Below are 17,223 nucleotides of genomic sequence, written 5' to 3'. Positions count from 1 at the left end.
TGCTTCTCATTAGGGAGAGCCTGGTGCGGCGGGATGAGGGCGACTTCCCCACCTGAGGAGCCAGCGCACACCAAGAGAATTGATCCTGTGCTCCCCATTAGGGAGCTGGAGCCAGGGGGCGTCACTGGGGGGGCCGGCCCGCAGGACAAACACACCTCTGTGAAGTCTCTTCTGCTGGGTAAGGCTCGCTGGGCACAGCACGCGGCCAGGGGGCCAGGGCTGGGGGTCCCTCTCCTCCAGGCCGGGCTCGCACCTGCCCGTGGACAGATGCAAGCTCCGGCCCGTTACCTCCGCTGCTGCCCGGGTAGGCTGGTCTCCTCTGTGGCCCAGCCGTGGAGAAGGCCCCAGCGTCCTCCAGGCAGCCCGGCGCGGCTACATCCTTAGGCCCGCTGCAGGCCTGCGATTCAGCTTCTCCTTGGCCCAGCCGACTCCTTCTATCCTCCTCCCATCCCTTCCCGTGGAGGCCTTGCCAGACTCTCTCGGGGTCCTCCTCACCGGTGGGTGGTTGAGGCAGCTGCTGGGATGCACGGAGTGTCACCTAGCGGAGGGGTGCAGGCAGGCCCCACGTCCTTCCGGCCCAGCGGCTACTGTGCCCAGCAGCTGGCCAGCTGCTGAGGGGTCTGCAGGGGGCAGGCCGGTGGCTCCTGTGCTCTGACCAAGGTCTGTGGCACGCCTGTTACCTGGCACTGTGTGTGCATGAAGGTCATACAGGACCCCTCTGGCATCACCAAGGAAAGAAATTCTGCATTACTGAAATTTCTAGATCAGGACTTTTCAAATCATTTTCTTTTTTATTTCTTTTTTCCTTTTTAAAATATTTTATTTATTTATTCATGAGAGACACACAGAGAGAGAGGCAGAGGGAGAAGTAGGCTCCCTGCAAGGAGCCCGATGCAGGACTTGATCCCGGGACTCCGGGATCATGCCCTGAGCCAAAGGCAGATGCTCAACTAATGCCCCCCAAATGCCCCAAGATTTAAAGTTTCTGATGTGGGGCTTCCCCAAGGAAACCTCCCAGCCAGATCTCCTTAGATGTGCTCAGCTTCTAACACCCTGTAATCCTGCTAAACCTGATCAAACAGCCAAGACTGCCAGACATTTAAGGAAAACCTTAATATGAAACAGAAAAAAGTAACTGTCCTATTGGGACAGGGTGGTAATGTAAACTTTGTCAGCTGCATATGTGTGTTTTTCTTCTTTTTTAAATTTATCCATGAGAGACACAGAGAGAGAGGCAGAGACATAAGGCAGGAGAAGCAGGCTCCCTGCAGGGAGCCTGATGTGGGACTCGATTCCAGGACCCCAGGTTCACGACCTGAGCCAAAGGCAGATGCTCAACCACTGAGCCCCCCAGGGGCCCCTCAAATCCTTTCCTAAAGCATTTGAACGCTCTCCCTTTAATGAAATCTTAAGCAGAAATTAATATATAAAAAAGATTAAAGATCAGCTTCTCTGCATGAAGTTGAAGAGAATACCTCCCCACCCCCAAACCTGGCCGCCACAGCGACCCCAAGGACATCTCCGGAACATGATTTGGAAGCTCTTCTTCTATACAGCTCGGGTTTTCTTCACCAAAACTCAAAATGGAAGATTTAACAAATACTCTAAAAAGTATCATTTACTCCTGCCTTATGAAATTGAATATAATTTTGATTTTTCAGGATAACTCGGGGCTATGATCATGATCCACTACAATGCTGGCTTCGAAAATATAGATGCCCTCAGGTCCCTACTGAGGAAAGTAGTTGTTTCCTCCTACATTAGACACTGCTTCCCACACCATGCTTGTTCCCCCTCCCTCCCTCCCCCTCCCTCCCTCTCTCCCCTGCTTCCTCCTTCCCTTCCTTCCTCCCTCCTTCCTTTCCTATATGCTGTTATCAATGTTGCTGTTATCAACCCTGCTCCCTCGCTACCAACACCCCCTACTCTCATGCCCAGGGCAGCCTGCCACCGGCAACTAGATGACCCACCTTCTTAAAACCGTGTCAGTGTCGTGTCCTCAGGCAGTGTGAGGGAATGAGGAACAAAACCAGTTATCTAACCGTGATGTTCTGAATCCAAGCTCAGTGTTTCTTTCCTTCCACACATCCTCCCTCACATCAGTTTTTGTCTGGATTATAATTTTCTGGAGTTAAACCTTATCCAACAGAAAGATTTAGGGCTTTTTTTTTTTTTTTTTTTCAAGAATACATACTTTGTTGAGAAGTCGTCCTAATCTTTGGAAAATGAATCAGTTCTGTATTCAGCTGGCAAGGTTCGTGGTGCATAAAGCACCAGGAGTTCTCAATTTGGAAGCTACGCTTAACCACAAAGATTATTACACACAGTAATTGACAGGCAGAAAAAGACATGCCTTCTGCTGGTCTGTAAGATCTGATGGACTCTCCTAGCAATCTCCAAGAGTGCCACCTTCTTGCTGTGTCACCAAGCAGTAATGAAACCAGCCTTTATTTGCAAAATATAAAGAAAAGTGCATTAAATAAAAACCTAACAAATGGCTATCAAAACTCTCAAATACGAAAAATTCTCATAACACAAGTCTAACTTGAATACGCCCTGTAGGGCACCTTGCTGTTCTTGGCTGCCACATTTATTCTGCCGGTTAAGTCCCTATTCTAGCGGCCCTGCTAACTCATCTCAGCATTTGATAACAAGCAGAAAACCCCGGTATCAGGAGCACTACTGATTTTGAAAAGGAAACTGTAAGTGACAACCCACACTTTAATTACAAGCTGAAGCTGACACCTTGGGTCTTAGGCAATGCACAGAGGCACAAGCCACTGTACTGCAGTGAGAGATGTCACCACATCAGGCGTCGCAACTCGGGCCAGATAAAAGCCCAGCATTATAAAGGGCCAACTGACTGCATGGACGGCTTCCCCAGCATAAGATAAGCCTGAATGTGAATTCCAGCTCTGTCACTTTCTAGCTGTGTGAACGCTGGGGACGCTGAGGATGGCACAGGAGAGGACCTCTGGGCCGATGTCCCGGACCCCTGGGAGCAATCTTGGAGCTGGTTCATGTGGCTTTTGTCATGTAACCAATAAATACCTCAGCAGTTAGGTACTTGCAGTTGGGTGTCCTACTTCGTGCAGCTAACATATTCGAATTGATGCATTTCTCTTGTGAGAGAACTGGAGTGAATTCTACTAGGTCTAGACGCTGGGACTCATGAAGAAATTCCACAGCCACTCAGAAAACCCATCTCCAAGAAGTTCCATCAGTCAAAGGGTGAGTATTGAAGAGCCACACTGTGAAATATAGCTATTTCTACTCCTACACCTACATTTTTACTGCGAGATACTTGGGAACATGGATGGTGAGAGGTGGGACACACACATGTGTGATCTAGACATGAACTTGCTGGTAGGAACACACTGGCTGGCTTGCCTCTCAGCTCTGGCCACAGCCAGTAACCATCTCCTCACTCTAGCTCTAGCGACTCTTGCTCAGTAATTAGCACAGTGTGGGCACTGGCTCTTCTGAGAACAATCTTTCTTTTTTTTTTTTTTTCTTGAGAACCAATTTCTTAAGAAGTAGACAAGTGCTGCTACTGCTTATCACTATTTTTTTTTTAGATTGTATTTATTTATTTTAGAGAGAGAAAGAGAGAGTCCATGCACGAGTAGAGGGAGAGGAAGAAGCAGATTCCCCGCTGAACACAGAGCTTGAAGTGATGCACAATGTGGGGCTCCATCCCAGGACCATAAGATAACGACCCAAGTCATGCAGATGCTTAACCTACTGAGGCACCCAGGCGCCCCTCTCATCGCTAGTTTTAATCACAGAGTCTCTCTTACTTCCTGAATATGCTGGATTTCTCTAGAATCTAGATGACTTACTTTTCAGGGCTTTCATTTGCATTATCAAAGGGTATAACTTCTTCTATACTTTTCTGTCAGCTGTGCATACACAAGTATCAAGGCCAAAGTCTATTTTTCTGCGTGCTCTAACAAATCTGTGCCAGGACCCCTCACTAAAATCAGAACATAGGACTCCATCAGCCCTAAGTCACATTTATCACCCTAAGCCCTAGCAGAAACAGCGACAATTTCTACTTTGATGCCATTGTGGGGTAGCCTTCGTGTTTTCCCCCAAATTCAAGTCCATGCCTTTGAGTAGCTACGCTTCCTTCTTTGGAATTATTTTTCCATGAAATCTGTGAGGGGGAAACATTTCTTGTTAATTACATAGCAAAGTATTTACCTGGTGTCAATTATTCAACCATTCTTGTTGAAAGCAATTGAATGGAAGAGCAAAAGTTTAGTATAGATGGTTGGATTCTTATGGCTTCGGGCAAGTACAATTCAGGGCTGATTTAAATAATAAAATTAAGGGCAACTCATTACAACCAATGACCTTTTGTTTGAAGCATAAAATCAGAGATATGCTGAATTATTAGAAATTGAAACAAGAAATGAATCTGTATTCAGCTACAACATGTTCCCTGGGTATTTTTAGGCAAATTTTTGAGAAGTAGGTTCTTAAAAATAACTTTAATCCAAGTAAGTGACTCTTCTTTTTTTTTTTTTTTTTCCTTTAAGCTGTAGATGAGCCATCAGAAACCTTATTGTACCAAGGTTTAGAAAGAGTAATGGGAAACCATAAAGATTCTGGCAAAGTTAGAGAAAGCATAGGACTTAAATAGGTAGTCAGAAGTATTAGGATACATCATAGAATTAATAAAATTTAATGAGAAAATTTTGGATTTATAATAGGTATATATAAATTTCTAGAAAGTCGCTATTTCTATTCTGATACTGTATGTCAATAGAGTACAGGCTAATTAGGCCCATATGGAGAGGAATTTTGTTCATTACACACGAAGTCCAATATCCCTCTTGCAATTATAAGTCCGAAGGGACTGGGTGGAGGGAGCTGACCAGGACTGTGGGAGGCACAGCCACTAATTCTCAGCATTAGAAAACTTCTGCACAATGAGGGGAGCACAACAGAGTTGACAACATCTGTATGGAATACGGAAAGATGTTCCAAACCAGTGCTTGCTGAAGAGCCTATTACAATGGAGATCTTGTCAAAATGCAGATTCTGATTTAGTGGGTCTGAGGTTCCAACAAGCTCCCCATCTCTGGACCACATTTTGAGTAGCAAAGCTCTAACTTACTGGCACCTTTGTGGGGATAGCGATTCTTTCACAAAATCCTGATGCCATTTCCTAACATGTTGCCAGGGCGCATCACCTGGGAAGCCAGTGCTTGAAACAACTTCAGAAATATTTCAACTAATACTTAAAAAATAACCCAGTCACTTGTCAGACTACCAGGCAGGAGCTGGCAAACTCAAATGCCTACAGATGCTGTCGTGCCCTTGCTTGAAGGGGCAGTGCTGCTCATGCAACTGGCTACTGCAAATGTGGCCAAATCGATCCCAACCTTAAGACCTCTGCATTGACTATTGAGTGTTTTCTGTCTGGAATGTTCGGCCCCCAAGATATTCCCATGAGTCTCTTAGGGGTCTAGAGGATCTCAGCTCTAATGTCACTTCTCCAAAGGCTCTGGTCAGCCAATCATTCTCTCTGACATCACTCTACCCAACAGTCTTACGGTACTTAGGCCTTATGAAGCAAACTGGCTCACTTTCTGTCTCCTTCATTTAGAACAAAAGCTTCATAACCATAGGGTCCTTCCTGGACTTGTTTTGTCATTGCTTTATCCCAAGAGCCAACAGTGGAGTAAGAAGTATGGCGCAAAGAAGCTGTTCGATAAATATATGCTGGAATGAATGAACTGTTTAATTCTAAGAAAAGAGAAGCCAAGAAAAGAACTCCAATGACAATCTTTCATTTTTAAATGTTGGCAGTAAATTAAAACACAGTAAACAAACAACTGCCCCCAAACCAACTGTATGGGCCAAATCAAACACACCTGGGATTGGGCTGTTTTGCATTCCCAGATTTAGCCCATTATACTATTAAGCCACATCAAGTCTTGGCATAGGGGCAGGAATGCACAAAAATCTGATGCACTAAAAAAGGAAGGGACCTGAAGTCTGAGGGAAAGCATGTTTTTGTGTGTCTCCTGTGTTCCCTGGGATGCTGTGCATGTACCAAGTTTTGGCGTCTTTCTAAGAAAGATGGTAGCTCTCAACCTCCACGGCTGCTCTGAGAACAGTGATGAAAAATGTTGGTTTATAGCAATGCCTGCTTTGCGAATGGATAAGCTCAGCTGAGAATGAGTAGGGGGAAGAGAGTGTTCCCCACATGATCCTATTTTTTCTTTCCCTACAATTTAGGCACAACTTCGAATTGCACATTGGAGATGCCTGGGCTGCCAGGTACAACTGCGTCCACTTGTCATGCTGCAGAACAAGCAAGGGTGCTTCTGTGGATACCTTGAATGGAGTGCATTCTGCGTAGGCTGGGTTTGCTGTGTGTGTGTGTTCCATATAGGCATGTGTACGTGTGTAAACACAAAGAATTTGAATGGAGTGACTCCAGACAAGGGCCAAAAAGAATCAACATAGGAAGATGTCCTACCCTCTCAGCCATCATTTTATAGAACTTAAAGTCTAGGATTCAACGTGGAATTCTTACATGCTTCAGAGTACATGCCGGGACAAATGGCAGGAGGAGAGTTGGTCTGAGACCCATATCCCTTCTCAACTCACTCCCCAACCCTCGTGCACATGGATGTGGATCCCTACTCCATGTCCAAGTTCATGACCCAAACAGCAGTCACTCCTTGGCCACCCTTTTGGCCTAAGGGTATGCACATGGCCCATGTATATGGGTGGAGAGGTCTGCCCTTGGGAGAAGGCCTTGGGGGTAGAGCACCTGGAAACCACTTTAGGCCTGTGTGGGCAGGGGACCCTGGAGTCTAGAGTATCAGGAGGGTGTTCTAGAAAGGAGTCTCAGATTCTAGTTGACCACATCCCTTTGGGTCAGTGGATGCTTATCCCATGAGGAGAGGGCACAGCTGGATGAGGATCAGAGTGAGGTCCTCTAAAGTGGGGTGGGGGGGTCAGAGCAGCCGTCATTCTTGCTCAGTCTAAGGTTGGTACTGCTTGAAGGGCAGAGTGACTAAGAGGTAGGATTTTATTCCAAAACATAAAATGGGGGCGCCTGAGTGGCACAGTAGGTGAAGTGTCTGACTCTCAGTTTCAGCTCAGGACCACGGGATCGAGCCCTGAGTTGGGCTCTGCACTCAGCTCGGTGTCTGTTTGGGATTCTCTCTGCCTCTCTCTCTCTCTGCCCCTCCTGCTCGTGCTCTCTCTCTCTCTCTCTCTCAAATAAGTAAATCTTAAAAAAAATGTCAAGAGATAAAATGACCTATTTAAAAGGTTTTCTCAGTAATGCACATATTTCCAAGATTAAATCTGGAGTGTTGATGAAGCTTTGCCTAAAATAGACACCAGGCCAGGACTATCTTTCCTTCTGATGATTTCCAGACCTGATTAATGCACAAAATTAATTTAGAATGGAAACAAAATCCTTGTGCAATGTGTTCAACTTATTTAAAAAGTCATTATGTGTTAAAAATATCTTAATATAAAAGAGTGTAGCTCGTACAAAAGTTTGAAACCAAAACAAGTTTAAAGAAGAAACAGAGAAAAGACTATCCAATTTCAAAATAAAATTAAAATAAAACCCAGCAACATAATGTAGTATCTGATGACTCTAGGGCACTCATCACTTGCAACATAAACATGATAGAGACGTAGGGTGAGGCTTCTTTTGAGCCTGGTGTGCCTAAGATTTCGTTCTCTTGTTACCTTCTTTCTGGCTGAACTTGCCAAGAAATTTTCCTCTTTAAACATACTTTGATCATACTTTTGCTTAACACAGTGGGGATCCTTGACAAACGACAGCAACCCACCCCAGTTCAGTTCTCTCTCTGAGATTCTATTCTATCCAATAATAGTCTATTCCTAAGTGTATATTCAGGCAATGAGAGTATCTGGTGACTTTAAATTCTGTATCAAATCTTGATGCTGCTGAATATTTTCATGTTAAGTTTTCTAAGATTTTTCAAAAAGATTTTATTTATTTATTTGAGAAAGGGAAAGAGAGAGAGAGAGCGAGCACAAGTGGGGGGAGGTGCACAAGGCAGAGGGAGAAGCAGACTCCCCCCGACTAAGCAGGGAGCCCGATGCGGGGCTTGATCCCAGGACCCCGAGATCATGACCTGAGCCGAAGGCAGATGCTTAACTGACTGAGCCACTCAGGCATCCCAAGTTTTACAAGATTATTATCAAACCCCAAACCTCAGATTTTAAAATCCTTCTGGATAATTCCCATACACCAAAGAAGCTCTTTGGGTCAACAGGTTCCAGTTTGAAAAACTTGCAGTCTGACTCTGGAAAGCCTGGACATTGGGATCTTCATCCACCCCAAGTCCTCCTCCTCAGCATTGTGAGGACAACATGGGATGCTGTAAAGACCAAGGGTGTGGAGTTGTGGGAAGGCAGAGCAGGGCTGGTCTGGAGTTCAGACACCGGGCAAACACTTGCTCAGCCCACCAGGGGACTTATGTGCCTGCTTTGCTCAGATTAAAACCTACTTTGAACTTTAACAGCTATTTGAAAAGGGAAACAGCAATGACAGTCAAAACATGGAGCAACCGGTATAAATATGGAACAAGGGAACCAACCAATCAAACCGGATACCTGCCTAAGAGCCACTCGGCAGCCTTGGCTGAGAATGGATATTAAATTTAAAGATGCCAGGACTTCACCATACCTGTCCTTTTTTACATCATGCTTCACCAAAAATTCACAAACTAAATATGGGCTGCATCCTAGCAGTGATGATTATAATAATGATAGCTAACATGCACAGAGCTCTCTACCGAGTGCCAGGTGCTGTTCCCATTTTATGGCCCAGGGAGGTTAAGGGATTTGTTCAACATACAAAACTAGGTAGCCTAGTTGGTTACTAGGATGAGCCAGTATCCAAGTCTAAGCTGTCTCAATTTCTGGGCTTCATGCTGCCTATATTCTATGGACTCCTGCTATAATGGTACTACCAGGACAATATTCTATCAAAAATACCTTTCCCTTTAATTATCCATTTCAGTGGAGAGAACTGAAAACAGAAGACATTTTAAGATTATTTGGTTTTAAAGAAAATTATGGCAGCTTCAACCTTCTTATTTATCACCCAGGCTGCTAGTAGAACGAGCAATGTCAGACACATTGCTTAAAATGCAGGCCAAGGGGCAGCAGCAAAGCAAGGGGCTTGGAGGCGTCCAGGTGATGGGGAGGCCGGCTGGGGGATACATATTTGCCATGGAAAGTTCACAATGTGAATATTCCGTCAGTGGGAATTAAGAGTTGTCAGTAAAATACATTTCCTTTCAGGAGAATCATACTGATCTCTATACACTCTAAGACCACAAAGTGGGCAACAGTCATTTGCAAAGCTTGCCAAAAACTGTTTAGGTCATACTCAAGCATGGGGAGTTCTAGTTCTGTATAAAATGACACTTTAGGAAAGATTAAGTCTGTAACAATAAGGTCTCAAAACAAAACTGGCCTTGAATCACAACTACAATGTGGCTAATGTGATGGCATTCATTATTCTCTGAAAATTCTCATTTTGGGGTTAGGGGGTGGCTACAAACACAAACGGCTTAATGACTCCTAGGAATGGGCTGATAGCACAAGAATGTTTTTTTTTTTTTTTGAGTTGCTAGGCAACAACTGAAAAACAAATGTCCATGTTCTGAGATCACTGTGCTTCCGTTCTCCCCGTGGGCAGCCTGAGCACACTCCCCTCGGACCACGCAGCTGTGATGCTCATGGTGGGTAGTGGCCAAAAGATGGCAATCTGTGTCTCAAAACCACACCAGTTTGTTGGCCATGTGGCAGCCAAGATTTCTGGTCAACTAAAGTTCTACGGGATTGCCACCATTTTACCTAAATGAAGTCCTGTATCTCCCTCCAAGTGTTCCTTTCTGTCCTTTAATACATCATTTCAATCGACTTCCTTTACCTTGGCTTCTCCTACGTACCTAGCAGAAGCCTGAATTCACTTTTATGGGCAATTTTAAAATCTGGGAAAGTGGAGACTCCTTTCCTGAGAGTTATTTCTTTGTTTCTGAGAAACAGCCTGCACTGGGAGAAGGCCTACTTCATGTCACCTTTCTTAAGGACAAAGTGGCATCACACTTAAGATAGTAAGCTTTCTTCGCAATACTCTTAACTATGGAGTCTGTTCTTTTTGAAAAAAATAAACGACGGCATGTATGGTTCTAAAATTAACATCACACATGTAAGTACACACTTACTTGCTAGAAACCTGAACTTCCTTCTTTTGTTCTAACTTTTTGCCCCCCCCCCATCCTTAATTCCATCTCTGCATCTCAGTATTCCATCTGTCACCTTCCCTTCTGACGTGTGCTCAGGGCATAGAGAGAAAAACGATAAGGCAGTGATATTATGTTCATTTCTGGAAAGTTCCAAGCATAATTTAGTGCTTTAAGAACTCCCATCCCTTCCTCCCCTCCAGAAAACAATGAAATGGAAAAAACATCCAGATCTATAATTTGAATCAGGCCCCACCTTCATGGGCAGGCTGGCCGAGACTTACCTAAATGCACTAGTTCAAAGAGCACGGCCTGAGCAGTACTGTTCACCATCTGAAGCGGAGACCAATCCACTCCAGGCCAGTTGAGAGTGGGGATCCCGAGTGCCTGGTACATATGCACCATACGTGCATGACAAGAGGTGGTTTAGTAACTGCCATTTCTATAGCAACCCACACACACTCCACAGGCTGTGTTTTGGGAAGGCAGTTAAAACTGGATTCTACAATGTAGCTTCACTTAGAAGATGCTTTTATTTCTGTCATCTCGTTAGGATGAGAGTATTCAAATCCAGTAATAACCCAAGTCCTCTTCAAACAGCAGAAACTTATCACGTCCAGGAACCGAAATGCTGATTTGCCAGTTAGTTGGTCACTTTAAATCCAAACCACTGACCTGGTTTGCATGCTCAGAAGTGACCATTCCCCAGGGCAACGAGTCAGATCACAGTCTGACAACCCGAAACATTGGACAACCATCTGCTGCCCCAGTTCTAGGCGAGAGGGCAAATGCCTGTAAAAGCAAGCTGACCTAATCATCTCCTACTGCCCAGAAAGCCTCAGCTAAGATGCATTCACCATGACCAGTGAAATTTCGTGTGCCAGACGGGGGAAGGAAAACTGCTTCCTTCAAACTGCACCCCTGCACATGAGTGATGAGAACGTGTGTCTGTCCACATTAGCCCATCCCCTGCCCCCGGCCTCCACCCATGATCCAGGCACTGGCATGCTTCTACTTTCCAAAAGAGCACAGTTAGAAGACTGCAAGTTCAAGAAATCTGCTCATTCCTCAAAAGTAAAGACTTGTGCTCACTAAACAGAGTCCTCCCGTGCAAATCAAGGGCACAAATCAAGTGGCACTTTAACACGGTACTGACATGCAGCAGAGGTTTGAATTCTAGGATATGCAAGCTGCACTTCTTAAAAAAAAATTCTTTTTATGGAGAGTGCACATAACAATGAGTCAGTTCAAATTGCTGTAACACACTAAACGAAATCCAACTTTCTTTACTTATGTTCTAAGGGAGTGCTAATCTATTAGGTCATCCTCTGATGAACATGTGGGTTGAAGTATAGAGATGCTAATTTTCATAATGGAAAATTTTTGGCTTGTTCAAAAAGGAAAGAAAAAAAAAGACAACTGTAGCCATTAAAAAAAGAATAAGAAAAAGGAAAAGAAGACAATGGTGATAAATGGCAGCATCAAATACTGATTCCATTCTGATGGTGTTTAAAAGGGAGCATCTCTAGGTCCCTCTCATCAGAATAAACTTTCAGTCATCTGGCAGTCATGGATTGAAGTATTTGAGGTAGTGTTAAAATGTGGATTTATTTTTCAAATAAAAGTCCCATGGAACTAAAAGCAATTTCATCTTTCTTTACAGAGTTTGAAGTCTTGCCCTATAACAAAGGCGTTACCCGTCTGAGCATCAATACTCACTCCTAGCAAAATGCTGAGGGCTACCCAGGTGGCAGGAAGTAGCACACTGTGGCTGTGCCAGGCACCCCCGCTTCAGCCTTGCAGAGCATGAGCGCAGAATCTACGTTCTAGTACTAGAGTGGCAAGAGCTTCCCTGTTGAATGTCTTCTAGATCAAGGATCACAGAATTCTTCTGTATGAGGTGAGACAGCAAGTATTTTCAGTTTGTGGGGACACCCGGTCTCTGTTTCAGCCACTCAACCTCACCGATGTAATGAGACAGCACTCATGGAGACCATACACAAATGGGTATGGTTGTGTTCGTGTCTTAGTCTCTTTGGGTTGCTATAAAAATAATAACGTACTAGGTGGTTTATGAATTACAGATATTCATTGCTCATAGCTCCGGAGGCTGGAAGTGCCATCAGAATCAATGTCTCATGAAATCCCACTTCTTGGTTCTCAGATGGCATCTTCTCTCTGTCCTCACATGGGTGGGAGCTCTCTGGGGTCTCTTTTACATGGGTGCTAATCCCATTCATAAGGGCTCCACCTTCATCACCTAAACATCCCCCAAAGGCCCTACCTCCAAACACAATGGGGTTAGGATTTCAAACATATGAATTTTGAAGGGGGGGGGATGCAAACATTCAGTCCATAGCATTCAATACAATTTTATTTGGGGGTGTTTACATTTGAATTTCATTTAATTTTCATTTCCCATGAGATATTCTTCTTTTGATTCTTTCTTCAATCATTTAAAAATGTAAACACCATTCTTAGCTTTGCTGTAGTTTGCCAATCCCGATTTAGGTGAACAATTCTTAATGGATTCACAGATTGCTGTATCTGGCTGTTAAACAGTTTGGAACTACCATTACTTTGATTTGCCTCAAAAGCAGATAATTTAAAGTGTTAAAATGGTTTGAAGTGATTATTGTGTTTGAGTTAATCATAAAGAGCTGCTAATTAGTAAGCAGTGTTTTAAGCTTAAGATGTGTTCCTACTCTTCTCCTGATCTGATAATACTGCCTTGGAACTTTTTATTTAAACAAGATAACTTAGTTTCTACTGAAATAATGGTATTATATTGATTAACTATAACAAAATAAGAACCTTAGTAATAAAAAAAATAGTAAAAAAAAAACCCTTATGAAATATGTAGGCTTCTATTGAGTTTAGGAAGTTCAAGAACATACGGTTTCTTTGACATATCCATCAATCTTAAAGTTCTCACAAAACATACTTTAAGTCATTTGATTATTTTTGAATGACTATCCAAATGTTGGCTTTTCTGTGTTCACATACAAGTTGTTATAGCCAGGAGTTTGGCAGCTACATTTCTCACAGTTGATGCTAGATTAAAGAGACCATTTAAGTGAAAATAGATTGTGGACAAGGTTCCTGATGACAAAAGGCTCGATGTCGTGGGGATTATTTCCAGGGAAGAGATGGAGAATCGGATAACTTACATTTCAGAGGCTTCATCGCAATGCACATTTCTTTGTTTTCACGGACTTCTGTATCATTTTAATTTCTCGTTGCTTCTGTCATAAATGACCATGGACTTAGAAGGCTTAAATCAATCCACCTGTATTCTCTTATAGTTCTGGAAGTCAGAGTTCTGAAGTCAGTTCCGCCGAGCTGAAGTCAAGGTGTCAGCAGGATTGGTTCCTTCTGGAGGCTCCGGGGAGCCTCTGTTGCTTTGCCTTTTTCAGCTTCTCGTGGCTGCCTCTGTTCCTTGGTTGTGGCTCCTTCCTCCATATATTCAAAGTACACGGCTCTAGTCTCTGCCTCCACCTCCCTGTTGCATCTCCTCTGGTTCTGATTCCTCCCGTCTCCTTCACAAGGGCCCTCGTGATCACAGTTTGTGCCTCTCTCTCTGTACGTATGTATACGATTGTCTTCTGCGTATATAATCATTTTTAAGTACAAATGTTACTTCACAATAAACTGTCCAGGTAACTAAGAAACTGCAAGGTCCGTTTATATTTCTGGTATCACTGCAATATGTACAATGTAAGTGAGAGGGGTTACATTATGGTTTTGGGGATGGAGAAAGGGATTTGAAAAGAGAGATCCCGCTCACATAATGGGACAAGCTTCGGGGACACCTTAGCATAGATGGGGAAAGGGATGGGTAGGCAGTTTGGTGTGGGAGCAATGGTGGTGGCGCAGAAGACAAGTGGCTGGATATGAGGCAGAGTGACAGGCAGTGGCTGGCTCTGAAGACATCTGTGTGCCTGAGGAGTGTGGACTGCTGGAACTGGCCAGAAAAGAGGGAAGCGTCTGAACCAAGGCAAGAGGTAACATAGAGAAGGAGGGGAGAGGGGACACCTGAGAAATCCTGCTCTGACAGCAACATGTCTTTGCAGGGAACCAGATGTGGCTGCAGGCAGGAAGGTGAAGCAAAAGAATAAAGTGGGGAGAACTCTGAGGTTTCTACTTGGATGGTCTAATAGGGGACACCCCTTAACTCTTCTGAAGAGTGGGTGGCAGGAAGCAAGATCGTAGCGGGCTAAGAAATGGAAGCAGCACATGGAGAACAATCTTTCAAGAGATCTGGCTGAGGGGAATCTGGGAAGTGGTTTCGAGGGCACGGTCTGTGAAAGCCTTCTACAGGACGGGGAGACTTCTGTTTACTTTTTTTTTTCTCTTTTCTCTGTTTATATACTCTTAGGGTGTACTTGCTCTGTGCTAGGTGCTACACTTAGCCTCTTATAAGCATTAATTCATTTTTCCTTGGCATGGTTCATTTTTTGTCTCAATTGAGCTAGGTCATGGTTCCCAGATATTTGGTCAAACATGTACAGATGTTGCTGTGAAGGTATTTTTAAAATGAGATTAACATATAAATCAGTAGGCTGAGTAAAATAGATTTCTCTTCATAATCTGGGTGGGCCTCATCTAGTCAGTTGAAGGCACCAAGAAAAAGACTGCCCCCAAGGAAGAGAAAATTCTGCCAACAGCCTACCTTTGAGCCCAAGCTGAAACATCAACTCCTCTCTGGGTCTCCAGGCTGCTGGCTGACCCTGCAGATTTTGTATTTGCCAGCTTCCACACATGTATAAGCCAATTCCTTAAAATAAAACACACCCCCGCCTCCCCCAACACACACACCCTATTGGTTCTGTGGTTCTGTTTCTCTGGAGAACTTCGTCTAGTATCTTCTTTGTAACAATATTACATATTATTATTATTATTATCACCCCCATTTCATAGTTGAGAAAACTGGCACAAATTTGCCCAGGGCCACATAGCCAGTGCGTAGCAGAGCTGGAATTCCAATCCAGTGTGCCCCCAGACCCCTTGCTCTTAACCACATGCCATGCTGCTGCTCAAGAGCACGGACCTGGGCACATTTGGGGCCAACTGGGAGGCTGAAGGGAGAGAAGCAGAATATAAAAGGAATAAGAGCCTCAACAAATGCACGACTTATATGAATGAGAAAACAGGCACGGTGATTGGCCCAAGGTGGGACTTACAGCTTTACAAGGAGCAGACCCAGGTTTTCAAGATACAGAATGCAAGCTATCTCCCTTCTTCCTACTTTTTCCCGTGTTCTTCTGCGATTCTACCAGTCACGCCCCTCTCAATCTATCTTCTCCTGGGAAGTGTAGGGCTCCTCATGTCCTGACTAGGTTGTAGAGGGCACACGTCAGTGATAGCCTGTCTATCTTAGTGTGGGATATGTTAATACAGTGACACTGTCCATCCATCAATATCAAGTTTAGTACGTCTAGTAAAATCAGTGAATTCCACACAAAGAATTATGGCTTCTACTAGTAATTATTTGAAAAGCAAAATGAACCAAAGCAAAACAAAACAAAACCCCACCAAACCCCAGACACCCAACAACAGTCATTTATTTTCAAATATAAATTTCCAGAACTATGATTTGACTACTCAAGGAATATAGGTATCTTTGAAAATACATTTGACACTACACATCTCCCAATAATCTTTATGCACAGTCTAATACTCTAAAATTCTGGGCTAGGGGATCTGAAAGCCAGTATATTCTTTTTTTTTCTCTTTTAAGTTTTTATTTATTTAGTGAGAGAGAAAGATATATATAGAGAGAGCACGAGCAGGGCAGAGAGGAAGAAGCAAGCTTTTCACTGCGCCAGGAGCCCAGCGTGGGATCGACGTGGGGCTCGATCCCAGGACCCTAAGATCATGACCTGAGCTGAAGGCAGATGCTTAACCAATTGGGCCACCCTGGAACCCTTGAAAACAGAATTTTTAAGCTTGACTTTCAAGGTTATGGAGTACGGAAGAGGGAATGAAGGTGGTATGAAAATCTAAGCACACAAGCATATGCGCCCATATTGTTGTGATGAACATCAACAATAAAACTTCCTAGAGAATAATTTAGAAAGACGTATTAAAAGCTTCAGAATTTCATATTTTTTAATCCAGCAGGTCCACTTCATATAAAATTTTATTCTAAGTAAGTAAGTATGGCTGCACCTAAAGATTTAGCTGCAAAGATATTTATCACAGCACTGGTAAGAATAGTAATGTTTTGCTCTAATTATAGGGAACAGAGCAACCAAATTATGACACTTCCACATAATTAAATACTATGCAATCATTAATTTTGACATTGCAGACTCACAGTTGATGCTATGTAAGGACGTTTATGATATGCAAGTGATTTTTAAAACAAAGTTAGAACAGCACATGGCATATAATCCCATTCCTGTTAAAAATATATTTTTTGGAAGGCAGCCTTTATAAGAGGGCCCCAGGGATTCCCATGCACTGGTGTTCACACTTGTGTGCAGTCCACCCCGCCCTGTACCTGTGTTGGGCCCTGTGACCAAGAGCATATGGAAAGAAGCGATGGTCTGTCACTCTGACATTAGATTATAAAGGACTGTGACTTCCATTTTGCTCACTTGTGCTTCTGTATTTTATTTTATTTTATTATTTTTCTCTTGGGTCATTTGCTTTGGTGAAAGCTGCCATGATGTGAGCAGCCCCATGGAGAGACCCCTAATGGCAAGGAAGGGAAGCCTCCCACCAATAGCTAGTAAGGAACTGAGGCCTGCAATAGCTTTGTAGGATTGGAAGTGTGGTCACCAACCCCCAGTGGATTTTAAGATGAACACAGCCCTGGCTGGCAGCCCAACTGCAACCTTGCTGGAGGACCTGACCCAGAAATCACCCAGGTAGGTGGTGTCCTGACCTTCCAGAAAATATTAGATAAGAGATGCTCACTGTTGTTTAAAGCTGCTGAGTTTCGGGGAAATTT

The 17,223-nt window shown here is 43.8% G+C and overlaps 1 protein-coding gene and 1 long non-coding RNA gene across 4 annotated transcripts in view; one reads left to right on the top strand and one right to left on the bottom strand.

The window, feature by feature from the left end:
- Positions 1–17,223, bottom strand: part of FAM171A1 (family with sequence similarity 171 member A1) — a 131,230-nt gene that overhangs the window by 11,271 nt on the left and 102,736 nt on the right. The window lies entirely within an intron of this gene.
- Positions 9,663–13,927, top strand: LOC112659110 (uncharacterized). The gene is made up of 3 exons (XR_003136179.3): positions 9,663–9,761; positions 11,929–12,165; positions 13,571–13,927. It is a non-coding gene; the product is annotated as an uncharacterized LOC112659110 (long non-coding RNA).

This window comes from Canis lupus, chromosome 2 (genome assembly GCF_003254725.2).
Source record: "Canis lupus dingo isolate Sandy chromosome 2, ASM325472v2, whole genome shotgun sequence".
NCBI classification, from domain to species: domain Eukaryota; kingdom Metazoa; phylum Chordata; class Mammalia; order Carnivora; family Canidae; genus Canis; species Canis lupus.
The sequence above is the reverse complement of the archived record's forward strand: the minus strand, read 5'-3'. Positions and strand labels throughout refer to the sequence as shown.